Raw genomic sequence first — 27866 nt, 5'->3', positions numbered from 1 at the left:
TATCTGCAGCGTTTTCAAGGAAAAGGCAGCCTATAAGGCATTTACTTAATGCAGTCCTTTGGGGCCAAGTCTAAGTCGGTCAGAATATCCAAAATGCATTATCATGAAATAAATGTGCATACAGTTACTTGAAATCTAAATTCATCTCAAAATGATTTTCTATACTAAAAAGCTGAATAGTTGGTTACCATCGAGGGCAGGTATTGAAAACATGATTTCAAATGTAGTTTTCTTTACAGTATGGACCAATAGCATTTTCTCCTTAGAATCAGCAGAGAAAGACAATCGATCTAATCTCCACATGAACATATTTGTGAAATCGAGATTGTATTAGTAAACTAACTGCAGAATGCACACGCTTCATGGCGAGGGATATCAAATAAAACAAAGACACAAGAAAACATTTCTAAATACTGATTGCAATATTTATTCTGTGATTAATATCACAATTCACCATAATAGATGCATTATGTATCATCTGTTTTCGAATAAACCTTAAACAAAATAAAAATTATAGTATTTAGCATGTAAATGTTTGCATATATTAAAATGCATACTTCAACAATAGCAACAAAATGTGCAAAAACCCATATTTTATAATGAGGTATTTAGTCATGCTGTTATTTCAACAAAAGCGAAGAGAAAGAAACACATGATTTTAGCTTTGGGTATTCCCCTCACTGTCTTTAGTGGTGGGGCTGTGGACAGAAGAGATTTGGAAGAAGGGGCAGCGGTCTAGTAACAACCAGTATCCTATGGTGGCTGGAAGGGACCATGAGATGTAAGGAACTAAATTAGATTGTTACAGGAAACCAACTGGAAGGATCTTCCACCTCCTTTTTAGCAGACATTTACACTTCACTTCCCTTCAGATGTTTTAAGCACACAGTGACATCTGAGGCAAGAGAAAGAGAATGCTGATGTGGGAGAAAACTGGCAGCCTTCAGAAATGAAGTAGGCCTTGAATGTCTTAGTTAATGTTTAGCATTGTACACTGGTTCCCAACACCCACAAACATGATTAAATAAGCATAAATAGTTACCAGCTCTTTGCTCCTTCAAAACAACAGCCACGTCTTACTTCTAAATCTACCTTACTCCTAGCAATCTCTATCCTCACCTTTTAATGACCTTTATAAAAATATTCTGTTCAACTTTGTACAAAACATTAGAATTTCAAGGTTTTGTTCCTCATAGCAATTAATCGGTGAACTTCATGCTGTCGATATTGCAAAATGTGGTCCTACTATGTCTAAATGTCAACCAAGTTGTGCACACTCTTTCAAATCCATCTTCAATGAGGAAAAACATAGCAGATGTAGGGGAAGACTCATTTGAATAGTTATACATACACTGAAAAATAGAGGCACATGAATGTGTAAGTTACTTCTGAGGTGCAACTGAAGATTTAAGTGCCTCGAAGAGAGCAGGAGCAATGACAGGTACAGCGAAGAAACACATTTCATACAGGATAGCCGAGAAACATGAGGAAAATATAAGACATAGAAAGTTGCTGGGAAGTTAGACCCTATCTTCTTTTGCTAACACCAAAACCGTTACCAGACAAGCTTCTCACAACAGGCACAAAATCATTTTTGCTTGTAGCAGACCTTGTTTCGGGGGAAGGTGGGGGGAGGAGGGAGGGTAAAGGGTTGAAGGGTTGTTGTCATTTTATATGCATTTTCTTTGCAAGTAAAAGGGAAGGACGGTTCACTATACTGTGACTATGTACGTCAGCCACAATACCAGTACAAGACGAATGACTATAACAAAAATAAAGGGCATAAGTACTGGGGTGTAGTTTAAGGACAGGTGTAGTATTTGGTATCCTTGCACTGCTGCATGCTGTGAGCTACACTGCAACCACTTGGTTTAGCCAGTCTGGTTGCTGATCTTGACTAGTAGTGACTAGTTTCAGTAGATTATGTCCTGCATCAATAACTGCTTGTTAACAGCCTGCAGCCTACAATTTTCAACAAAGAAGATTTGAAAAAATAAATGCAATATCCCATTCTTCGGGGTCAACGGTTGTGTGATATCACTTCCTGTATGGTCATAGGAGATCAATAGTAGGGCGAAGAAACCACTACATAAGCAAATGCAAAAATTGTTGCAGATGAATTGCAAATAGCACACAGGTTACGACAGGATTTCGATATTGTGCCAACTCACTATGTTTAATATAACAGGTGTAAATCTTTGAAGGGATGAAATATTTACCTTCCTCTAGGTATGTTGATTTCATCGACCATGTTTACTGCCTATATTGTGAAACTTTAAAAAATATATACAGTTTTACAAAAAGGCAAAAGAATAAATTGGGACAACTTCTGCATTATTGGTGTAGACTGCTCGTCAACTTTGCCATTGTCCAAGAGAAACTAAATCTCGAATGGAAGGTAGGTGAGTCAGTTGTCATCACGAGCTACCATTAAGCTATGCACCAGCCCAATAAATCAGAGATGGGCCAAACCTAGAACAAAACTCAATATAAATTAATTCAGGGTTGGCCCCTCTGAAAGCATTTTCACCAAAGTCAACAGTACAGACACCAGACTACATTAATCTCTTTAAAATGGGACAGGTTTGAGGGTAAGATTACACCAAAAACATATACCGTTCCCCAAAGGATTTCCAGTCACATTCAGTTTTTGGGGAGGGGGGAATGCAGCAATAGTTAAACAAAAGCTGTTAGTTATGATGTGATATACTTAAGCATCAAGTCGCAAATATCACCGCCGATTCAGAAATCAGAGCAGAATCCGCCATTCATTAGTTAATTAGCTCTACTTTCACTGAGGGAGGTGCAACACGTTTTTGTAAGTATTTATGACATTGCAAACAAAACCTTTGCTTCCAAAAACTATTAAATCGATGTATATTGGCCCACTAACAGTCTTCATTAGTTGTTTCATCAAACGCATTTACATCAGCACTAAAAAAATCAAATATGTGTAACTTCCGTGTGAATTTCAACATGTCGTGTATTTGTGAAGTGCATGTTCACTCCAAGGGATGTTTTGGAGCTATATGACAGATGTTTAGATTTACCCAACTCAAGGTTACTTATCTCACCACTCATGGGAGGAAGAAAAGCCAAGTTGATCCGCTGGGATTTAAATATCTGGCGATGAGGTCCAATGCAGATCACTGCAGAGGAACAATTAATCCACTGAGCAACCAAACCTAGCTCAGTACACAAATGTGCACTTTACACAATTGCTTCTTTCAAACTATCACATTTCTTCTACATCTCGATGAGGGGCATCTATGGTCCACAAAAATTGGGTACTTCAGATAGACTAATCATATACTTGGAGAGGACCAAAAACGCATTACACAAGGCTGCTTCCACTTGAACCGGCACACAGCGCTCTGTCATTATTCCAAGTCCTATGTCCGTGTCTCAATCATTAAACATGAGGTGATCCCCACATCTGACATGAGAAAGAACACGAAGTTCAAAAGACTGCTCCACCCACCCCTAGCCATATTAGGCTAGGATGCCCAACTGCACGTCTTGTATTTTCGTCATGTCCTCACTGGGACAAAAGTAGGAAGTTGGGGTTCTTGCTGGGTAGGGACCTCCCACTGTGCCCCAGAAGCCTTCTGTGGTGGGCATGGAGGACTACAGGTCAGAGCAAGTCTGGCAAAAATCCTAATTCTTTCAGTACAAAGATCCCGTTTCTGACGCACAGGTGTCATGACACAGAACAAGGAGACACATTCACCGGCATTTAGTAGCCGTACAGGTAAACATTAAATATTGTAATGCTCTGGTTTTCTTTACAGTCTCCACTGTGATTTGGGTCACTGTGGTGGTGAGCCCCACCCTTCTTTATCTCACACAGTAAATGCTGGGCAACTTGAAGCTGAGAGTGTGCAGCTCCCCTCTATGATGTTGTGCAGTTCTCCGCCTAATGGGGACTTGTTGTTTAGGGTGTGTGCTGCTTCGGAGAATAATACACACATGCACTCTTCTAGGTACTCCGCACTTTCGCATTGGTTAGGGTAACTACAGCTTTTTGATGGGGTCGCTGGTTCTGCTGGTTTCCTTTTCCTGACTATACCAACAAGGGGGCATACAGCAAAGAAACATCAGAAAGAATGATTTCTCTTCTGACTCCTGCCACCCTTCTCACAGTAGCAAGGAGGAGAATTTGGAAGATAACATTTGGTGAATTGTTTTGGAGGCTATGTCTGACAGTCAGCCTCCTACAAAACTGAAGGATTCTTTGTCTCTTTCTTCAATCGATTCAGAGGTATCATCAAATGAACCTCTTCAGGAGACGATGGGATATATCAACCAGATATCCTCAAAAAGATTCCAAAGTAATGTGGGCTGTCCAGTGAAGATGTGCCTTTAACCTCTTCAGATACTGTTCTCAAGCAGTTCGTTAAGACCCTATCTTTGGCTTATTAATCTACCCTCATGTGAGAGTAGAAAGACACGGATAAAACTGATGAGCCAAGGTTAATGTCCAAACGTTATGGTCTGGAGAAAAAGATTTCTGAGACAGTGGTTGTGAATTCTAAGGTTGCCAGTTTAGTTGGACATACTTCAGCCACTGAAGATTCAATTTTGAAGGACCACACAGATCCTGCTTTGAAAAAGTTTTATGCTGGTGCAAATTTCTCCACGAGAGAAGTCAGTTGCTTATGTCTTACATTAAGTAGCTTTACAAGGTGGTTCAGGGCCAGTCTGAGTGTTCGGAGTTGTTCGGAGTTGTTAGAAGCAATCAAAAAGAAACTGAGTTTCTATAGGATATGGCCTTCGACATGGTTCATGTCTCCACTTTGGCAGAGAGTGCTAACATGGTTGCCCCGAGGAATTTCTTCCTTAAGGAATAGAGCATGAATTCTTCTAAGAAGTCAACTGTCCTGCATATGCTTTTTTTGAGGGAGCATGCTTAATTGGGGCACAACTTGAGGACAAAGTCATCGCCTCTTTAAAGAGACAAAGCATTCTTCATCATATAGACAATCTTCAGCTCATTCTAAGCACACCCAGTCTTCACGGAAATCACCATTCGGCAAACCACTAAGTAATCGCAACAGTAATATTTTGGGTTTTCCAGGAGACAAAGGAATAAGAGATATAGGACTCTAAATCCACGGCCATGTCTCCAAATTAGCAGTGGTCCTGACTATGCAGAGGCAAGGACTGTTCCAGTAGGTGTTAGGAGGTAGTCGGGGAAGTGTAGGTTTTTCGTTTCAGCCTGGATAGATCCACTTTAGATGACTGGGCCTTGGACGTAGTAAAGAGAGGCAACATGATAATGTTTTCCTCTTTCCTCCTCCAGAAACTGGGACAATAATTACTCCTTGTCCTACAAACAAACTTAAAAAGAAAGCTAAGTAGGATGTCTTTCAAACTCTTCTGTTGAACAAGGTGATAGCACCCGTTCCCAAAGACGAGGAGAAAGAAGGGTGCTATTATATAGTTTTCTAGTTTCCAAAGCCATCCAGAAAATGCAGAATAATTGTTGACTTCAGGGAGGTCAACAAGTCTACCAGGAAAATTACATTCAAGATAGGAGTTCTCCAGAATGGTATTCTAATTAGCATCATCACTGTGGATTTAGAGGATGCATGCTTCACGTACCTATGTTTTATCACCGTCGAGATTTCTGCGATTCCGACTGTGGGGTCACACTTGCAATTCCAGGTCCTTCCTTTCGAGATAAGATCTGCTGCGGTTGTGTTCATGAAGATGATGGCTCCCTTGGTGGCCTTTCTTCATGTGGAAGGTTGGAAGATTTATCCATATCCCGACAATTAGTTGCTCCAGGCTGTATCAAGCGAGGACGCTCTCAGGGGCTGGAAAGCAATTCATTATTGTTTACAGGTGCATGGTTTGCACATCAAATCTTCAGAAGTGTCAGGTGGTGCCGGCACAAGACAAAATCTTCATAGGAGCTCACTCCAGGAACGACCTGAGCATAGTACATTTGGAAAATTCTGTGGCTGCCTAGGCACTGCTGCCCTCCAGGAGTCTGTCTACCCAGAGACCCGGGCCACAGAGGGTCTGGGACATGGTGCAAGTCCGGTGCAAACTGTCCACTCGTGTCTCGCCCAGACCCCATTTAATGGCAACCCTCACTTTTCGCCCGTGGTACAGGGATTCTCTTGTGTGATGTGGCAAGATGCCAACTGCAAAAGACTGGTTGACCATTTCGAGGTAGACGGGATTATGGGTTTTGAACAACTCTATTCTAATTATGGGCTCCCATCCAATGTCCGGTGGCAATACATTGCCCTACGACATTGGCTCTTACAGCCCCACATTCACCAGCAGGCAAGCCGACCCTGGAACTCCTTTGAAAAATGGCTCCTCCTTTGCACATCATATAAATGCATTCTCTCTGTTATATATATATATATATATATATATATACATATACATTTTGCTTTACTGGTACCCTCTAAGTCGCCGACGCTGGGAGCACGAATGTGAACGTACATTCTCGGAAAAAGAATGGGGCAAAATTTGGCACAGGACACCCATCTCTGACTGCAGTGCGTCGTGTTAGGAAATTATACTCAAATTGTCCCGTATTGGACCTACACACCAGTGAGAGTGGCTAAGTGGAAGCAGAGCGGGGAGGGAACCTGTTTGAGACACTGTGGATAAACAGGCACACTTTCACATATTCTTTGGCAACGCCCTACGATACAATCATTTTGGGCGGATGTATCAGCGGACATTAATGAGATCTATCACCAAGGCATTCCCAAGTTACATCCTTCTAGGACTTCAAAATCCCCAAAATACCTCTTAAAATTATTGAACGGGCTGGCTATCGTGTTAGAACTGGGGGCGGCCATGCAGGTCCTTTTGGCTCACTCGGGCTCAGACTTGGTGCAGTCGCGATTGGAATGGCTCCATAAGCTGCGAGACCCTCTAATGATGAATAAATTAACAGCATCCATAAATAATGCACTACTGCGCTTTGACAAAACCTGGGCGCCTTGCATCACCTTTTTGCCCGATGAGTTCACGGAGCTAACTAGCCCAACCTATTTAAGAGTCCTTGGCCTTACCGCCTAGACCATGATACTTACCGAGGTGCTAGAGATGGTCTTTCCCATTTGTCTTACTATTTTCAGCACTAGTTATTCTATGGTTTCATCTACAGTGAGCTGTCGGGAATGTTTGCCTTCTATCCCTACCCCCCTTCTCTCTTCCTTCGTCACATCTCTGTTTCCCCCTCTTTTCCTCCTTTCCCCTCCTCATCTGCCATCCTCATAGTTATGGTACCTTTCTGGTTCCCCAATGGCCTCCTGATGTGGTTGGGATAAACGCTGTATTAGCGTTTGTCTACAAACCAATAAAACAGATTTAAACCTAAAATGGGCGAGCCAAAAAAACTGAAATTAGTGGTAAGGCAGCTTCTGGATGCTTCAGCAAGATTCAAGCTCAGTGTTCAGGATCACTTGGCGTCATGTGTTTTTCTAGTCTAATGGGTTTGTCTGCATCTGAGGCAGGTGGTGATCTACCTACTCAAATATTGGCAATATGCTTATATGCCTCTAAGGGAAAAAATCCTGTCAAATCTCAGATCAAATAAGCTTTGCTTTGGTGGCTACTTTCAGCTACATTGGCACGGGCCCCCCTGCATCAGGATACTTTGGTGATTATAACTATGAATGCAAGTCACAAGGGTTGTGGAGCGACTGGCGGTGTTCATACAATTCTGGAGAGCTGGTCCATCAATGAGCAGAACAAATACTCGAATAGGAGAGAACTATCTGCAATCTTCAAAGCTCTGTTGGGGTTTAAAGATAGGATTTCTCAACAGAATGAGTGAATAAGGATGGACAACTTGACTGCTAAGTTGTGCAAAGGCAGAGAGGTTCAAAATCTGTGTCCATCAATGTAGTGGCAATGAATATGGGGTTCTGGGCAGAGAATCATCTTCTATCCTTGAAGGCGATCTACTTAAGAGGAAAGGACAATTCAGATGCAGATCACTTGAGCAGGATGTTTTTGTCTTTGCAAGATCAGGTTCTGACATTAGTAACGTTTGCCAAGATTTGCTATTTGTCTCCCCAGCTAACAAACAAGTTCCCAAATTATTTTCCCACTTTCTTGCTCTAGGGTCGTGGCAAGTGAAAGCCCACTCTAGAACATGGCCTCATCACCATCTTCTGTAAGCCTTTTCATCAATTGCGATCATTCCACACCTACTCCTTAAAATCAAGAGAGAGTACAGAAGTGATTGTGGTAGTACCATTTTGGCCACGCAGGGCCAAGTTTCCTTGGTTGACACATAGCAGCAGAAACATGTTGGAGCATTCCCCAGGTTCACCTCTGTCCCTGCTGTCTCACTCAGTTTGGAAATTTAGAGGGTAGGCCTTGAGAGTAGAAAGATTCCCAAACACTTAGCAGAAGTCATCCAGAAGTTTGACATCTCTCTACAAAACCATACACAAAACACTGCACAAATGTTGAACTCTGGTATGCTTCAACTGTGTTTCAGCTGTGAAATTCCTGAAATCTTTCACGTCCTTTAAGATGGCTTTGACAAGAACTTGGCAATTTCTACCCAAGGGACAGTCATTAGGGCGTGCAGAACTGCTGACGGGGTAGATTTTCAGAATGTAGACCAGGTGGTTAGAATTTTGAGTTTTTTGATAACCCTATGGTGAAACATGTGCTAACTGCTAGGGATCTCCCATGGGTTTTAAAAGTCTTACAATGTGTCCCATTTTAACCTTCAATCACCATAGATTTGAAGGATTTAACGATGAAGGTGGTTTATCTACTAGCAGTAACCCCTGCCTGAAGGATTGGGGAGTTAGCAGCCTTATTGTGCAAGTCTCCCTGTCTGAGAATTATGCAATATGGGATTGTTTTAAGCCCAACCCCTGTCTGTTTTCTATTTAAATTTCATATCCATCAAGAGGTGCTGTTGCCAACTTTTGTCTCTAATCCTTCTTTGAAGGAGGAAAAATTGTAGCATCTGTTGGATGTTAAGAGGGCAATGTCTGTTTATTTGGAAAGATCCAGCAGTTTCATTGATTTAGATAATGTATTTGTAACTTTGGGTACCAGAGATCAGGGTCACAAGACTTCTAATGTTTCCATAAGCAGGTGGATTTGTGATACCATAACTTTGGTCTATACTTTATGTGTGTACGGATTCCAGAGGGTGTACAGGGAAGTTCCACCAGGACTGTCTCTGCATCAAGGTCAGAGGTCCAAGAGTTACTCTGAGTAAAATGTATAGGGCAGCTGCTTAGGTTTCTGCACTTACTTTTAAGCATTATAGGATTCAAGGGGTTGGACTGCATGAAAAACTGTTTGGGTGGAAGATCGTGGCCTCTGTTTTGGACAAATAGTTCCTCAATAAATGTGGGTGATGAGTTACTTTGCAGAATTACCTAGATCGAGATATTATCTATTCACAGCCTTGTATCTGAAGGCCAGTTGCAGCTTTGGTATGTCTCGTGTTTAATGACTGGGTCAAGGATGTAGGGATAATGCCTAGTTACTTATCAGTAGTTTTCATTATCCTTAGTCCGGTTCGTCTTCGACACAATCATTACAACCCACCCATCTTCCCTGTTTTTACTGGCCTTAAGATGATTGGTATTTGTAGGAAGTACAACTGGACATCCACCCCCCAGTATGGCAAGCGGTTTGTGGAGCAGTCTTTTGAACTTCCTGTTCTTTCTCATGTCATGTTTAATGACTGACGAGGACGTAATGGCTAAGCATTATGAAATTGGCTGGTAAGTAAGTGGATATTTGCAGAATCCAAAACAGCTTTCACTACCTCCTGTGCTACTAAAGTGAAAGGTATTGTATTGTAGCACTTGTATACTGATTACAACACAGATTAAAACATACAGGCAGCTATATAGCACCATCCTAGGCATAACTGTGTGTGACTACACAAAAAAGGGAGTGGGGGTAATCAGAGAATGCCAAATAATTCATATCACAACATACACCAGGTAGAGATGCTTTGTAACGCGTAAAAAAATTTCAAAAGCGTTTCGGATCATTTAAGGTATGGACCTAGAACTTCACACGCTTTCGGTGTAGACTGTTTGGAGGCCCAACTAACTTTCTTGTAAAGCCAAGAGAATCATTTTAAACAAAAGAAACTCTCATGATTGTATGTGTTCCTCCAATAAACACTTTATATAATAAGCAGCTGCTTACCTCTGCCAAAGCCGTCTGAAACTGAACTCAGACAAAACAGAAGTCCTCATCTTAGGTACATCCCCCTCTGCATGGGACGACTCCTGGTGGCCGGAAGCCCTCGGAAAAGCACCCATCCCGACAGACCACGCACGAAACCTAGGCGTCATCCTGGATTCTTCACTCTCAATGAACAAACAAGTCAGCGCCGTATCCTCTTCCTGCTTCAACATTCTTCGCATGCTCAGAAAAACATTTCGCTGGATCCCCTCCGACACAAGTAAAACAGTCACCCACGCTCTGGTCACGAGCCGACTGGACTACGGAAACACCCTCTACGCAGGTACTACCGCAAAACTCCAGAAGAAACTCCAACGAATCCAAAACGCCTCAGCCAGACTCATATTAGACATCCCACGCAACGAACACATCTCTGGTCATCTTAAAGACCTCCACTGGCTACCCGTCAATAAGAGGATCACTTTCCGACTGCTTACCCACGCACACAAATCACTCTACGACATCGGTCCAGAATGCCTCAACTCACGACTGTCCTTCTACACCCCCTCCCGCCAACTACGTTCTTCCAGCCAAGCCCTCGCCACTGTACCTCGCATCAACAAGACCACCATGGGAGGCAGATCCTTTTCATACCTGGCTGCTAAAACATGGAACTCACTCCCCGCTTACCTTCGCCTTACCCAGACCACCTAGCATTCAGAAAGCAACTTAAAACATGGATATTTGACAAGTAATCCCCCTCCCCTTCCTAAGCGCCTTGAAACCCTCTGGGTATGTAGTGCGCTATATAAATTCTATGACTTGACTTGACTTGACTTGACCTCTGATTTGCCCTTTCGTATCCTTGACAATGCCTTTCCTACTTCTAGTATGGGCATGTAAGCAGTGGAAGTACCAGTTACTTTATACAGTTTCTTCTAAAAGCAGGGTGATATGGGGGAAGAGGGTATAGGATGGGTGGGGCCTAATGGTGAGACAAAGGTTTATTATAATTATTGCGTGGGTGAAATCTTACAGAAATGTGCATCTTTTGTGATTTACCAATGCCATTTTAGAATACGAACAGCTCTCATGGCTGTCACTGATTCTAATAGGATCACGCTGGACGAAGGCAGACTAGTGATGCTGGTTTATTAGATTTGTCGGCTGCCTTCAACACAGTAACTCATCCAGTCCTTTTACAAAGACTGTATGACATTGGATTACATGCAGAGGCGCAAGTCTAGTTTAGGGGCTTTCTGGAAGATGAAACTCATTTTGTCTCTATCCGTTTAACTCTAGGTTTATAACCAACAACTGGGGGGTTCGTCAAGGGTCATCACTGAGCCCTACGCTCTTGCAATATCTATGTGGCCAAATTAGCGAAGATCGTGGAATCCTTCAGGTCCAGGTTTGAAATCCTATTCTATGCAGGCGATACTCAATTTGTGATTTCGGTAGGGCAGGATCCAGACACCACCAACGCTAGGTTTCCTAACTGTATGAGAAAGTGGTTTTCTTGGATGAAAGAGCTGTTTACAGCTAAACGGAATGAAGACTGAATATTTGTTTCACCCAGCGCAGAAGTTTGTCGAAGGACTGTTGGCCGGGTGAGCTTGGTATTGCCCCTCGCCCTAAGAAACTGGTCAAATATCTGGGCATTCTGGTGGATGACAGGTTTTATTTGGTGGACCAAGTGAACTTTATCAGTTGTTCCTGCTTTGGCATCTTTCAACTGCTCAGGAGAGTGTTCCCGTGGTTTCTTCTTAGTGCAGGGAAAACTGTAGTTTAGGCTCTCATAATGAGTCATTTGGAATATAGAAACGCACTCTTGGTGGCTGTAAATGAGACCCTCCTGTCAAAACTACAGGTGGTGCAGAATACAACAGCATGTAATCTTCCCCGACTCCCCTTCTGAACCTACTCTAAGCATGAACGGCGCACGGTGTGAAAGTGTGTTCAATATATACAGTGAATCGAAAGGTTAATGTGGTCAAGTTAGGTAACAATGCAAAAGTTTGTCTGGTTTGGAAAACAATGATTTTGATGAGCCACACTGGGGACGCCCCATTTAATGAGCTGAGGGGTCGACGACGTTTCGATCCTCGTTAGTCAGGATCATAATCTACAGGACCGGGTTGCCTTTTGAAAGCGGTGCTGCAGAGAAGGCCACTTCGCCTTGGGGGTCGTGTAGATATGCAGGGGGGCTGCGTGTCCTGGAGGGGGTCGGAGGACAGTGCGTCTGTTAGACCATACCTGGAGCTGAGTGGAGCAGCGGGGGACAGCGTTGCCTTGCCACGATCGTGTGCAGAGTGACGGTGATTGTGATAACATATCTTTTGGACAATACTCATGATTTTCATGTAAATTATGCATATTTTACCCAAAAATGTATTTTTTCCCGCCACTAGTTTAAGGTACCCACCGTGAGATGATGACAAATGCAGTATCTACTGAGCGCCCTCATTGAACTCCCAAACCAAGGCACCTGAGGCAGGACTAAGCGTAGCTGCTTGTCCTTGGGCCCTAGCAGAATTTTCTTTCAGAGAAAGCAGTAGTTTTCGATTGCCTATGCAGGACACAAATGAATGGCCTGCTCCATGCCCAGTAACAGCAGACCTACCACTAAACACGATTCCCAATCCTTGCCAGCATAGCTAAATGGGAACAGTGACCGCACTCAATGTCTGTTCTCTCACCGCATGCAGCAGAACATTAACTGGCAGACCACTGAACCATCCCACAGCTAATTACGTCAACTGAATATTTCATGACTATTTTTAATTATACTTCATTCATAATTTTTTAATGCACTTTACAAATGATACACTATGTTTAGCTGTCTAATCTGCAAAAAAGACAGTGTAAAGATTTCTTGATCCTATTATTTCAATTTAATTCAAACTTACAAAAACGTCTTCACCTCCCAGTACAGGGGATCTTAACAAATGCCACAACCACCTATGTTTAAGGGTGATCAACTTAAATTCCTATAATAAGAGACAAATATCTTAGAGACAGAAAGGTTGGGGTATTCGCTAATCATTAGACTCGGTCATGGCATTCCCATTTTCGATAAAGGGAGCAATAAAAAAAAAATAGAACGTTACTGTCACCCTTTATCATCAGCTACATTCTGTTCTGTAGAGATTGTGGCAAAAATCACTCAATGGTCTTCTTTTTCCTGATATATTCCCAACGTGGTTTTAGTGGGCAATTAATCGTCTCCTATCTCTTCTATTCGTTTTCTTTCCATCTGTCAAACCCTATTTTCACTCTAGGGCTTGTAGTACACACCATTTTGTGAATCGTTTCCATTACGCGATATGTTGTATCACAAGACACGAGTGCCTATCTCTATCTCTCATTGAATTAACTTCTGGAATCCTCTAAATTGCTCCATTAACTGGAGTCAATATTGGCCCCTAAATTCTTCCACTAATCTTCCACTATGTTCTGGACAAGGCCAATGAAACATGCTCCAGTCTATTTTGGTGTCTGGCAAGAGCAGAGTGGCTTGGCTGTGAGAAGACCGGGTGAGGGAAAGTTAATTGATGACACAGGCATAAACCAGAACACGTTCTGCATCAAGAAACGCCCATGTGACGATTTGTCATGGACCTTGTTCTGGCTCTCAACGCTTAAGCCTTTGACTAATGTTACTATGTAACTTTAGAAGCACTCGTCAATAGATGTGTTAGCAATATGAGATACGCAGCAGAATATTATTTATCTCTCTCCATTCAATCTCTACAAGCTATTTGCAAATTAAAAAATTATCAGCTCAACTGTCCTGCAAGTGGAGCTTTTCACAAAAAAAATGTACGCAACATAAGCTACTGTTGTAACACAGCTGAAGAACAAATGTATCCACCTGCGTTAAGTCTATTTGGACGTCGCAGGTCTGATCTGGCCTACATTTTGCCAGAAAATGTGAATTCTTAGTTGCCTTAAGTAAGAGGGCAAAACTTCACCAATATCTAATCATTTAACCTGTTTTCAATAAAAAAAGAAGTTGTGGAGCTATGATGAATAGAGTAGTTGAGGGACGGGTAAAGTCACATCAGAAGGGTTTCTATTGGGGGGCGGGGAGGTTGCCATGAATGTGATTAGAACTCTGGACAGGTCGTGAATCAGATGGAGGTGAGTTTGTGGGGCTCTTCTGAATGGGGTCAGAGTTGGGTAGGCCTTTGCGCAGGTCTGTGGCTGGAACAGTTGGCAAGGTCTGTGTGGCTTGTGGGAAGTCTGTATAGGTAGGAATAGCTGAGTGAGTGAATTGGGGAGGGTGTCACACATGGGACCTCCCTTGTTGAGCTTATTTGCCAAACTATTATTTTTTCATGATCGTCAGAAGTTTTTAAGAGAAACTGGAGACAGTAATCAGTTGAAATTATGAGAACAAAAACATACGTGCTCCAATCCATGGAATCCTCTAACCACAAGGTGTGGGATTCCAACAGATAATATCAACACAAACAACCAAAATTATAGCCCATTAAGACTAGATTTGAATAATGGCGTAGACATCGTCTGTGTCATACAGCAGGCAGGGGTTACATGCCTAATGGACGGCAATAAATAATCAACATAAAAAGTAGGTCTGCTGCCTGTATGCAAAATTGATCTCAGTGATAATCAAATATATGTCATAATTAGCTATGATCAGAGCCACTGCAGCCAGTACAAATTTATTCTGGCCTGCCGCCTTTAAACTTCTTGAATCTTGGAATGTAAACACGTGTATCAAAGAAGGATACCCACCAAATGAAAATGCCCTCACAGGACATTATCCTTGAACAAAGTGAAACAACTGGTCTTCTGGCACACACTAGCATAACTAGGTGGACGTCCAAATAACTGCTGAGACCTCATCTGCTATCACAAGCAATCATCCAAAAGGTAAACGGACGCAAACATACTCAGAATGTGTGTACTTTAAATGTTCTAAGTACACAGCAGCCCTCCCAAAAGAGCTCTGAACTATCAAGAATGAGTCCGTAAAGACTACAAGGATGTTTTGTTGTGATGCCAGCAGGAGAAAGGCAAAGCCTAAGAGAAAATGAGAAGGTACAAGACTGAATAGCAGTAGTATTGCCAAAACATTCAGTAAATCTAACAGTGATAAACTGCCACTAAAAATATCTTGGCTATCACTACATGAGGTATTGCATTACTACGTGTGTCACTTGAGCCCCAACTGGTTTACCCATTAGCCTATTCTGATCTTGCTCGTTCTTCTTCCCAAATATAATGCATAATCCAACACAAATCCTAACACGTGGGTAAAGTGGAAATATAGGCAGGAGCTTGAAAATCCATGCGAAGAATCGGGTTGCGGCTTTGCTGATGTGATGGTGGCATTCTCATGTCCTCAGCTCAAGTGAATGTATGAAGGCTTGAACACCGCTTTGCAAAAACTGCAGCCGGTAGACAGCACTAAGCGTTATGCAAAGAAGGGATGTCCCCAAATGAGAGTGCATCGAATATGTAACAAAGCAGTTAATTAATTGAATGAAGCACAGTTAAAGGCTTGTCCACGGTCTCTCCCAAAAGCACGTGTCATGGACTAAAATGGGATAACAAGAACATTTTTATTTTTTATCAGTAAAGGAAAGAGACTCCTCAAAAATCCCTTCACTAGATGGGAATGGGGACCAAACGTGATACAAAATTCTGACAAGATTTTTCTTTGTTGTTTATGAAGATTGTAAATGGGAGAATGATGTAAAGTCCCTAAGATCCAACTCCATCTTGTGCAGTTCCCGAATCTAATTTGGTCTATGGAGGTCACCATTTTCATTAGCTTAGACAATGGGCATTGCCATAGTTTCTGATTTATGCAGAATCATTGTCATGTCTGCCTTTTAACACACGTCACCAATCCTTATCTTTCCAGAGATTTTGATAGAGTCAAGTCCTTCGATTGGTGACATAAATACATCTAATGTGACATTCGTCTGGATCAAATGTCTCCTCCTCAAGTCAAGGTTTACCAAGAACACATACAGACATATAACCAAAATAACGTAGTCTAAATTGATGTCCTATATCCTTATAAGTTCATTAAAAAACACCAGGGGCGCATACCATGATGCACATAATCAATGTCAGACATTCCTAAGCTTGTGTCAGAAATTCACATTTCTGATATTATTCAGGATACAAGGACGGCCATTTGACCATTTGTCAGGAGAGGTCCTTTGCCCAGATTATCGCCCAAGATTCTGCCAGAGACGCTCTCATTTGCTGCCAGCCCACATCACACTTCGAGGATGAAACATCTCACCTGAAGCTGATAAGCCACGTCCCAGAGGAAGACAGATTGACAGCTACTGCAGTGGGTGTTTGCCCTTCGCGGGCAACATGGTCTTCACACCTCCGCTGATAAAGACAGCCTTTGCTGCCAACAAGGTATTAGGTGTGTCTCTTCTCTCTAAGAAACTATAGACTGCAAGTTGCTCTGCCTTTCATGTTCTCATAGTAGAGCACATAAAAATAGGCATCAGGATGTTAGGTTCTATCCAACATTTTAATGACATTCTAACAATGCTAGAAATGCTCGTTTTAATCTTGTTATTGATAAAGTGTCCCGTTGATGTTTTTATAATATGTGTAGTTGTTTGTAGATGTACTGAGAAACAGTGTTCATCCTTCTTAGTACAGTGTGTGTGATACTGTAAATAAGGTTTGTTGCTGTTCACACAGTGCGCCCGATCCCTTTATGGCATTTTTAGTAACCCAAACGCAATACCTCAGTATCAATTACACACTGAGTAGGGTTTGTGGGGCTACAATAACTGGTCTTCCACATTAATCGCTGGTGCATTGAACCAAGCTCACCCATGGGTGGGAATGCACCCCTAGTATAGTTACGCCAAAGTCATAACTTGCACAACAAGAGAAAGGTCTTGCCATCTGAAGCTTCAATATTACAGTTGGTCAGAAGAGCAACTGCAAAAACAAATATGGATCTTGATACCCTATTGTACCAACAAAATTATTGAGCATGAACAAAAAGTGACATCTAGAAGGAACGCATTAAATTATAAAAATAATTTTAGAATACATTATGTCACGGCGAATGATTTGCCTTGTTAGTAGGGAACGTTAAATTGCAGATTCCAAAAGTATAAAAGAAAAAGTACACCAAGTAGATCTCTAAATAGATGTGAATTATACAAATGGTTTCATGTTCTTAGATGTACATAAATATATGTTTGGGACGTAGCATTTGCAACAACAGACTTCCTCATCTCTTGGAAAATAAATAATTCTTACTTCTGTTGACTTAAATATCTACCAATGTAAGAGAACACGAAATAGACCAAGTAGAGGGTCCCAATGTGGTAGCATCCATCCACGAGAGGTGGCATTAATTATGTTGCACAATTGTGTAGTCCCTATCATGACCCTTAGCTCTGCAACGGATTTTTCATGACCAGTTCTGTTAACGTATGGGTAAAATGACAGTCTGACAGGTGACTTCCTCTAGTTTGGAAGCAGAAACACTACGTGGACCAAATATCTGCAGAGTTTATCACCCTATCTGACTTACTCAAGCTCTTATGAACATCTGCCTGGGGGAGATGATGCATTCAAAGTATGACAAGATATGTCAGTCCTCAACAAAAGCACTTTAACTGTACATGTTTAGATGTAAAATGTTGTGCTGCTTTTTTTATTTTTTTAAAGCACTGAATGGACTCCATGACCGATCTCATTCAACGAACTGTGGTGTATGAGACGCACAGGCTGGTTCTATAGGAAAACCAACCAGGTTAGGAGTTTGCGTCGCAGAGAAACATTGTGATGGCTGACAAACGTTCATGAGACTGATGTCTCAACAAGTCTGATAAAACCACCTTGAAACAATTCAGTTTGTGATGCGTGGGCAACATGAACAATTACTATTATTACTCTGCCCTAATGCATAAACAGTTCAAAAATCAATGGCTAATGAGTTATGCGCCTCAACACCTAGGAGATTTAGAACCAACTCACTACATAATTCCTGAATGGTCCAGGCAGATGGATGTGTTGCCTGTAAATCAGAAATTATTCTGTGTTAATATATTGCAGACATGTAGAATTCGAGTATATGCTGGCTTTTCCTAAGAAAACGTGCAGAATTACCACACTGTTGAAACTATGCATTAAAGCATTTTGGAAATTGCGGATATTTCATTAAAAACCTTTTTCCTTCCCCAGGAAAATATTTTTTAATAGGAAGCCTACCTTTCCGTCACACTATAGGTGAAAATCTTAATAGTTATGCATTTCCCAAACCAGCTATATCTGACTCATGTAGAATAACAGATAAAGATGTTGTTAATTACTCACTAAGTTACGATTCTGCAGGTATAGGTCTCCTTTCATCTGTCGGAATACCAACTACCCTAACCCAACCCTTAGTGTCACTTAAAAGTGTGAAAACATCTGCACACTGACCTTGTTACACGACAGAATATAAAGGAATTATCTACTCATGCTACGCTTTGAACTTGGGGTCCTCCGCTTGGCATATCAAACCAATTTCCAACATTCATGGCAACCACTTTGGTATCAGTCCTGCAGACTAACTTTCACTCTGCCCGTCACCAATGTCATTGTGATCTTGAGGTTAGGTCTCTCTGTAGCTTAGTGACAAGTCCATTCCCTCTCTCTCTCTCTATCCACTTAGAGAAGTCACACCCCATTGAGAGTTGGACAGCAGAGGTAAATGAAATATTAAGATAACATCTATAATCTTTCCGGGCATATATAAAGCATAAAGGCCATTAAGAAAGGGATGACTGTCAATGAGTTCTGGACTAAAATAAGGCAATAGCTAAAGAGGATCGCAAATCTCTAGCCCATGACTCCTTGGGGAATGGGGGCTTCCCCCCCCTCCCCCCCCCCAAGGAGTCATGGGCTAGAGATGACTCCTTGATAGAAAGCGATGAGCTCCCTATAGTTAAAAACTAGAACCAATAAAGCTTTATTGATGGGCCTTAAACAGATACAGTTTAACTACACATTAATGTTACTCACTACCTGAGTGATGGCGCAAAGTGGTATGTTACTAGTTATCAAGTAGAATTTAGCACTGATATTGTGGTAGTTTTATCAAGTCAGATTTAAAGAGCATCCCAAACGCAATCAAGAGACAGACCAGTGACAGCACTTACATCCTCAGCAAATCTGCCATTTCTTAATACTGTCTTAGGCTTCATTGGACAGACACTACTAAAGGATTGGTGACTTAAGGAGTAATTCACCAGGTACCAGGAAAAGTCATCAAATCATGACTCATTTCCAGGAGAGTTCGATGAAGTGCTGTCACGCTTTGGCATTCTTCGGGCAGGAACATTTAAGAAACAAGCCACTTCAAAGCATGCTAAAATAAGATTATAAATATTTATCTTGAGAGGGACAAACCAATGTTAGTATGCACGGGACATTAATTATAATAGCAACGATGCCGGTCTATCTCCAAAAAATACAACATTGAAGATTTTCTATTCAAAACTGACCTCAGCCAGCACACAATACATTCATACAATGCTTTAGATTACTGACCAGAAACAGTCAAACGTGAAAGGGAAGGAACAACTATATCTATGTGTGTGTCGCCTCCGCGGGCAACCTGACCTCACTCTAAGTGCAAATAGCCATTTCGGCGAAGGCACTTCGACTTGGCAAGACAGTATGCAGAAAGCTCCACAGTTTCACACACCTGTCTGCTGTACTTCCAGTGAACTTTTCAAACAAAGTAGAAAGGCTTACAGAGCATGACCGCGCATGCTGATGTAAAATGCACCTTTTAATACGGAGACATAAGCAATTAGGTTTTCGATTGGCAAGGCTCTCGGCGCCAAAAGGAACTTAGATACATAACTTCACCTTCTTTAGTCCTCCGAGCCAAAGTCCGCGCTTAAGTATGTATGCACCCAAAATCGCATGTTTATCTTTACACGCCAAAGAGCCCGTTGTCGGCCTTTTCCAAACCAAACACTTTCCCCTCTTTACCTTTGTGCCTAAATTCATTTTCTCGCTCTAGGTTTCCTCTGGGGTGTGACCGTCGTGCGAGCAGCCCTCTGTGTACACTTCATGGTGTGCCTCGGCGGCAGAACAAAGGTATCCTCGGTATTTCAAACACAATAAGGTTACGAAAACAAACTCTACTAAATATCGACCTGGAGGGCTATTTCCTCGTGGTATAATATAAGGCCCGCGCCTCCTTTTCTAATTTGGCGCCGTGACATGTCCGTGTGTGTACTTGTGAGAGGCCAAAAAGAGAGGAGATTATGAATGGTACTTCACTGTGACTGGGCCACATCTGTACGGTAACTGCAGAAGGGGGATTTGGGGGGCAGCCGAGCCTCGAGGTCTGCCCCCCGGGCAGGTTTGGGAGGGGGAAGGGGTTTCATGGGCGCGGCCATTTTGCCGCCGGATGGGCTGCCTGGGAGAGCCCAAAGGCAGCCCAAATCCTCCTAATAAGCCCAATTAACGGCTTCTTATCGGGACGCCGCTTCCGCCCAGCCACCATTTTAGGTATTGTAACCTGGTGGCTGGGTGTGTAGTGCTGTAGCTTGTCGTGTGAGGTGATTTAGCTAGCTGTGTCGGTTATTGTAGGTTGGTGCTAGGATGTCGAGAGCGGATGATATTCGTGTACTCGAGGCCATCCGCCTGCTGAGTGAAGCAGGGCGGATGGACCTCTTGGTGGGGCCGCCGGAGGCGCGGCCGGTGAGGCAGGCGTCGTTCGGGGTGGCAGCGGCCGTTCTGGCCTGTTCGCCACCGAGGAAATCCCAGAAATTGCAGGTGAGTCTCCGGGGCCGCGCCGATGTCAGGAGCGCGGCCCTGGTTGACGGAGGGTCGCGTGCGAGGCGCGTTGCCAGGGGCGCCTCGCCGCGTTTACAAGGGGCGGAAGGGGGCGGGGAAGCGGGCGGACGGCGGGATGTGAATGTCGGGCGGGCGCGCGTGGAGTCGAGCGGCCGCCCGGGTGTTGGCGGGGGGGCTGTGAGGCGGAGCGGGCCCTCAGTAGAGAGCGAGGGAGGGGTGGGGGACAAGGACGTAGGAGCGGGGGCGGAGCGGGAGGGTAGGGGGAAAAGGCAAGGACGGGGTCGATGCTTGGTGGACGACCAGGCTTTGAGGAGGCGTGTGGAGAGCCCCTCGCCGGCCCGGCTGGGGGCGGGGGAGAGGGGTAGGAGCGAGGCCAAGAGAGGAGGGAAAGGGGGAGGGGTGGGGGCCGCTGGCAAGGGGGGGGGCCAGGTGGGGACGGCTGTGGGGGGACTGGGGATTGACCAAGGGCATAGGGGGGGGGGGTCCCCGGTTCTTTTCGAATCTGAGGAGAGCGAAAGGGAGTGGGAGGGGCTAGATGTGTTTTCGTCATGGGAGGAAGGGATTAGGGAGGCCCGCATGGCGGAGGAAGGGAGGGAGACGGTGGTGGAGGAGGCAGGGCCTTCAAGGCAGGCAGAGGTGGTTTATGGGCGGGTTGGCAGCGGGGAGCGGGCAGGGGAGGACGCCGTGGGCGACGCGGGGGCAGGTGTAGGGGGGCTATGTTGGAGTGAAGACGAGGAGGAGGGGGGGGCAAGGGAGAGATGGGGGAAGTGGCGTTGGGCAGACGAGGCGGAGCAGTGGCAGGGGACCAGCACACCAGCAATACCTTTTTTATTACAGGGTAGTAGTCGACGCGGGGAACCAGACTTGGCACGGCTTGGGGCGGCCCAGCGACGCCAAGGAGAAGGGAAGGCGGAGCCTCCGGCGGCGAGCCTGGAGACCACGCGGGATCGCGGCGCGACTGGCTCAAGAAGGCCCCAGGCGGGCTCGCCGGTCCCAGCACCCACAGGGCCCAAGCGGCTTGGGGAACAGCAGCATACCTGGAGCAACGACAAAGAGGACTGTTTTACTTTGGGCGAGGGCAGAGGCGAAGAGAGGGCCTCTGGCAGGTTTAGGTCGGCGCCGCCGGTGGCGCGCCGGACTTATAGATGGGGTGGTGTGGAGTTGGTGGAAGGAGAGGATAGTGCAGAGGAAGGTGAAGTGAGAGGGGGGCCGGGCGGACGGGGGCCCGGTAATGGTGTTGGTTCTTTGTTACAGGTGTCACGGGGCCTGGGTGCTGCGGCGGCCCGGACACAGTCGAGAGGTAGATCGGTGGACAGGAGAGTCGAGGAGCGACGAGAAGATACGTTGCTTGCAGGTAAAAGCGGGATGGCGCCGCGGATGGTGTCGGTGGGGGTGGGGGGAGAAGGGGAGGTGGGGACGGGTGGTAGACTATGCAAAGGGAGGTATGTGGCGGACCGGGGTGTGGGGACGGATGTGGCTGCGCTGGGGGGTTTGGGCGGGGGCACTTCGGGGTTGCCGGAGGGGAAGGTGGAGAAACCGGAGGTGGGGGGCAAAGCAGACAGCGTGGCAGCGGACAGCGCAGCAGCGGGCGGCGCGCCAGCAGCGGGGGAGGGCGCTAAGAAACCTGACAGCAAAGAGTTAAAGTTTAAACGACTTCCGTATATGGGAGTCACGAAGCCGCTAGGGGCGCATTTGATGGCAGTTACTAAAGAAAAGATATGGAAGGGAGAGTATGTGGAAATGTTAAAGCTCTTACATAGGGAGGTGCGGTCGAAGGAAGGGTCAAAAGAGGAGGAGTACGAGCTACAGAAGCGCCCGAGGGTGCCGCTTACAATCGAAAACTGGACGGCGGCATTTCTGATTTTCGCAAGTGTGTATTGCGAGAAATTCCCAGAGAGGTCGGTGTCCCTGTTTAAGTACATGGACGTTATCAGGAAGGCTCAGATTACTGGGGGGGGGTATGCGTGGGCGCAGTACGACGAGGAGTTCAGAGCGAGAATGGCGTGGGACACGGAGGCACAGTGGGGCGAACTGGATTCCGATTTGTGGCAGCACACGATGGGTCTGGCGGGATCGGGCAAAACTATTTTCACTGCCAGCGGGCTCCCGATCATATATCAGCCCTTTCAAGGGCGCCCCACCCGTGGAGGGGTGGGGGCGGGAGCCAAGAGCCAGCCCGGGACCGCAGGGCCCTGCTGGGATTTTAATAGAGGGGCGTGTGCCAGGGAGCACTGCCGTTTTCGACACGAATGCTCAGCGTGCGGGAAGTATGGGCACCCGGCGACGCGATGCTGGGGCCCGACCGGGCAGCAATATGGAGGCACACACACGGCGGCGGGAGCAACACGGCCTGGGGGCGGGCAGCAGTCTGGGGGCGGTCGGGGTGGAAAGGGTCCTGGGCCGAAGGGCTCATACGCCGGTTAGAGTGGATAAGTTGACGGCAGCCCTACGCAATTACCCAGACGCGGGGGCTGCAGAACGTCTACGGAGCGGGTTTCGAGACGGTTTTCGGCTGGGTTACGAGGGTCCGCGGGTGCGTCGGTGGGCGGACAATTTGAGGTCAGCGAGGGAGCACCCGGAAGTGATACAGGCTAAACTAGACAAGGAAGTCCAAGAGGGGCGCATGGCGGGGCCTTTTGAGGATTGGCCACTGACGGACTTGATAGTGTCCCCTATAGGTGTGGTGCCCAAGAAAGAGGCAGGTCAGTTCCGGCTCATACAACATTTGTCGTGGCCAGACGGAGGGTCTGTTAATGATTTTATCAGCGAGAGCGAGGCCACAGTGGTGTATTCCTCGGTGGAGGCGGCAATGGCGTTGGTGGTGAAGGCGGGTAGAGGCGCAGTGATGGCTAAATGTGACATCAAGTCGGCTTTCCGGCTACTGCCTGTTCACCCAGACGACTGGGGCCTACTGGGGATCCAGTTTCACGGCCGCTGGTATGTGGACAAGGCGTTACCGATGGGGTGCTCGATGTCCTGCGCGCTCTTTGAATGTTTCAGCACGTTCCTGCAGTGGTTCTTTACGGAATGCACGGGTCACCAAGGAGTCACACACTACCTGGATGACTTTTTCTTGGTCGGGGCGCCGGACTCCACGAACTGCCAGGTAGCTCTGGACAGGTTTCAGGAGATCATGGTGGACCTGGGGGTGCCGTTGGCACCGGAGAAAACAGTGGGGCCAGGCACGGCGCTGTCCTTCCTGGGCATTGAGATAGACTCACAGAGGATGGAGGCACGGCTGCCGGCGGACAAGAAGCAACAGATGCTGGGGCTGCTGCAGATGATGGTGGCCAGGAATAAGGTGACGGTGTTGGATGTCCAAGTGCTGCTGGGGCACCTCAACTTCGCGTGCAGGGTGGTGCGGGTCGGTAGGACGTTTTGCAGGCGCCTCGGCCGGGCTTTGGCGGGGAGGAGGCCTCCACATCATCGCGTGCGCGTGTCGGCGGGGGTGCGGGAGGATTTGCGGATGTGGCGTTTTTTCCTGCACCAGTTCAACGGAGTGCCCTTACAGAGGGACGTGGACTTGGTGTGGGATGTGCAGATCTTCTCGGACGCTGCGGGTAGCGAAGGTTTCGGGCTCTACTGGAACGGGAAGTGGTGCGCAGAGAGGTGGCCCCCGGAGTGGTCGGGAGGCGGGAGGAGCATTGCGTTTCTGGAGCTCTTCCCTTTGATTGTGGCGATCTGGCTGTGGGGAGAAGTGCTGGCGCATCGGCGAGTGACGTTCAATGTGGACAATATGGCAGTGGTGCAGGTGGTAAATCGCCAGTCCGCCAGGGATGAGCAAGTGCTGAAGCTGCTGCGGGTGTTTGTGCTGGGCTGTTTGCGGCATGATATTGCTTTTCGCGCGGTACATGTCCCAGGAGTTGACAATGACATTGCGGACGCTCTATCTCGTTCGCAGTGGGGGAGATTCCGTGGGTTAGCCAAGGACGCGGAACGGGACCCGACTCCGCTGCCGGCGCAGATGTGGGACATAGGCAACACCGGATGTTGCAGCTGGTTCTAGGATCCTTGGCAGAGTCAACCAGAACAGCGTATGTGGCAGCCTGGGGGGAGTTTGTAGCGAATGGGGCGCGGTGGCGGCCGCCCGGCAGGGACAGGCAGGAAGAGGTGGTGCAATATTTGCTGGAACTGATTGGAAGGGGGTTGTCGAGAGTGACGATAGCGGGTAAGCTGGCTGGGATCGGTTTCATGGGTAAGCTTCTATGGGGATACGCCCCGTCCGCAGGTGAATTGGGGTCCAGGATGTTGGAAGGTTGGGCGCGGGAATGCGGGCGGGGGGGGGAAGTGCGGCGGCCGGTGTCAGTGGAAATGTTAGGCAGAGTGGTGCTGATGCTGCCGCGTGTGTGCAAGGATGACTGGGAGGCATGCTTGTTTGGGACACTAATGGTGTGGATGTTTGCGGGGGCCTTTCGGGTGTCGGAGCTTTTGGGCTCCAAGGCGGAGAGGGGCGTGGATTGGGCTGAGGTCCGAGTGTCGCAGTCGGAAGTGCGATTGTGGTTACGAAAGTCCAAAACGGACCAGAGGAGTGTGGGGGCCTGGGTGACCATGGAGAAAAGGGGGGAGGGCGGTGAGTGCCCGGTGCTTTGGGGCAGGAGATGGATGGCGGTGGGGGATGCGAATGGTCTGGTGTTTCGGCACGCGAATGGGAAGGGGGCGACGGGGCGTCAGCTGTTGGGAGTGTTGCGGAAGGCATTGGCGAGATTGGGAGTGGATGGGCGAAAATTTGGCACGCATTCTTTTCGAATTGGGGCGGCATCCGAGGCACACCGTCAGGGACAGGGGAGGGGGGCCATCATGCGCTTGGGTAGGTGGACGTCAGATTGTTATCAACGCTACGTGCGCGGAGCGGTCCCGGCGCGTGCGCGCGTTTTGGCATTGGGGGGACAGTGTTGATTGACATATGTTTCTCATTCCAGGTTCGGTGGCGGGGCCCTCGTCCCGAGAGATGTTGATCTGGATTGTGGGTCACTCATTTGTGAAGAGGGCGATGATGCAAGCGCAAGACAGCTATTTTGGGGATGGTTTGGGGTTCAATCCTGATTTGTTCAAGGTGTTTTGGTTAGGGAGGGGGGGGATGAGATGGAAAGAGTTGGTTACCACCCTGAATGGTTTGGTGTGCGGGGGGCGGTGCCCCGACGTGTTGGTCCTCCATTTGGGGGAGAACGATTTGGTGCGGGAGACAGGTTTGGTGCTGATGAGGGCGATGCGGCGGGATCTGGCAGAGCTGCGCAGGCGTTGGTCGGGGTGTACGGTGGTGTGGACCGAGTTGGTCCCGCGCAGAGTGTGGCGAGGAGCGGTGAAGCCGCAGGCGGTGGACAAGGCGAGGCGGAAGGTCAACGTGGAGATGGTTCGATTTTGTCGTCATGTGGGTTTCACGCGCATATGGCACAGAGACATTAAATATGATGCGCCGGAGATGTTTAGAGGTGATGGAGTACATTTGTCCCGGATGGGAATGGATCTATACCTGTTGGAGCTTCGGGAGGTGTTGGCGAAGTTGTTGGGGGTACGACGGGAGTAAGGCGTTGGTGACGGACAGCGAAGTGAAGGGGCGGGGGTGGGGGGGCAGGGAAAGGGGGGATGAGGTGTATCCACCTACCCCACTTTCCCTGGGTGGCGGAGTTTGGGTTGATGTTGGCCAAGTTTGGCTGGAGTTCGGGTCTTTATATTGATGTTTGGGGATTTGGGGAGCGGGAGCGGGGAAAGGGAAAACAGTTGTGGAGTTACATTAGAGGGGTTAGTTACAGTTGCAATAAGGCAGATAGGTCTGCAGGTTTTACAAGGTTTGGAGTTAAGATGTAGGGGAGAAAATGATACATGACGATGTTATGGAATTTGTATATCTGGATATGCAGGGTGGGGGGATTGTATCATGTGGGGATCGTAGGGGTGGAGGGAGACACAAACCTAAGGGGTCAGGTAACTAGATGTCTAGAGAGGTTTAGTTTTGTGAGGCGGTTGCCAGGGGTTAATACATGTGATGTGCACCTGTTTCAAATAAAGCGGCCTTTTACACACAAAATGGTAGTCGGTCTTGATTGCCCCCTTCATCCCTCCCAAGGGGGATTTGGGGGGCAGCCGAGCCTCGAGGTCTGCCCCCCGGGCAGGTTTGGGAGGGGGAAGGGGTTTCATGGGCGCGGCCATTTTGCCGCCGGATGGGCTGCCTGGGAGAGCCCAAAGGCAGCCCAAATCCTCCTAATAAGCCCAATTAACGGCTTCTTATCGGGACGCCGCTTCCGCCCAGCCACCATTTTAGGTATTGTAACCTGGTGGCTGGGTGTGTAGTGCTGTAGCTTGTCCCTCCCGCCCACCCTTAAGTGAGGGTTTTGGGGGGGGGTGGAGTTGGCGGCGGTTAATTATCGGGCAGGTGGCTGTGTTTGGGACAGGTGCACAGGGAAAAATCTTGCTGTATGGTTTTGTCGCTTGGAGCAGGTGCAGGCGGAGTTTGGGTTGATGTTGGCCAAGTTTGGCTGGAGTTCGGGTCTTTATATTGATGTTTGGGGATTTGGGGAGCGGGAGCGGGGAAAGGGAAAACAGTTGTGGAGTTACATTAGAGGGGTTAGTTACAGTTGCAATAAGGCAGATAGGTCTGCAGGTTTTACAAGGTTTGGAGTTAAGATGTAGGGGAGAAAATGATACATGACGATGTTATGGAATTTGTATATCTGGATATGCAGGGTGGGGGGATTGTATCATGTGGGGATCGTAGGGGTGGAGGGAGACACAAACCTAAGGGGTCAGGTAACTAGATGTCTAGAGAGGTTTAGTTTTGTGAGGCGGTTGCCAGGGGTTAATACATGTGATGTGCACCTGTTTCAAATAAAGCGGCCTTTTACACACAAAATGGTAGTCGGTCTTGATTGCCCCCTTCATCCCTCCCAAAGACTTAT

General features: G+C 46.7%; 1 long non-coding RNA gene across 1 annotated transcript; it reads right to left on the bottom strand.

Moving 5' to 3' along the window:
- Positions 1-398: 398 nt before the first annotated feature.
- On the bottom strand, positions 399-19004 carry LOC144817886 (uncharacterized). The gene is made up of 2 exons (XR_013606993.1): positions 10995-19004; positions 399-10173 (listed from the first exon to the last, which is right to left on the bottom strand). It is a non-coding gene; the product is annotated as an uncharacterized LOC144817886 (long non-coding RNA).
- Between the last annotated feature and the right edge of the window lie 8862 nt (positions 19005-27866).

The sequence above is a fragment of the Lissotriton helveticus genome, chromosome 2_1, assembly GCF_964261635.1.
Source record: "Lissotriton helveticus chromosome 2_1, aLisHel1.1, whole genome shotgun sequence".
In the NCBI taxonomy this organism is placed as follows: domain Eukaryota; kingdom Metazoa; phylum Chordata; class Amphibia; order Caudata; family Salamandridae; genus Lissotriton; species Lissotriton helveticus.
This window is presented reverse-complemented; position numbering and strand designations above follow the sequence as displayed.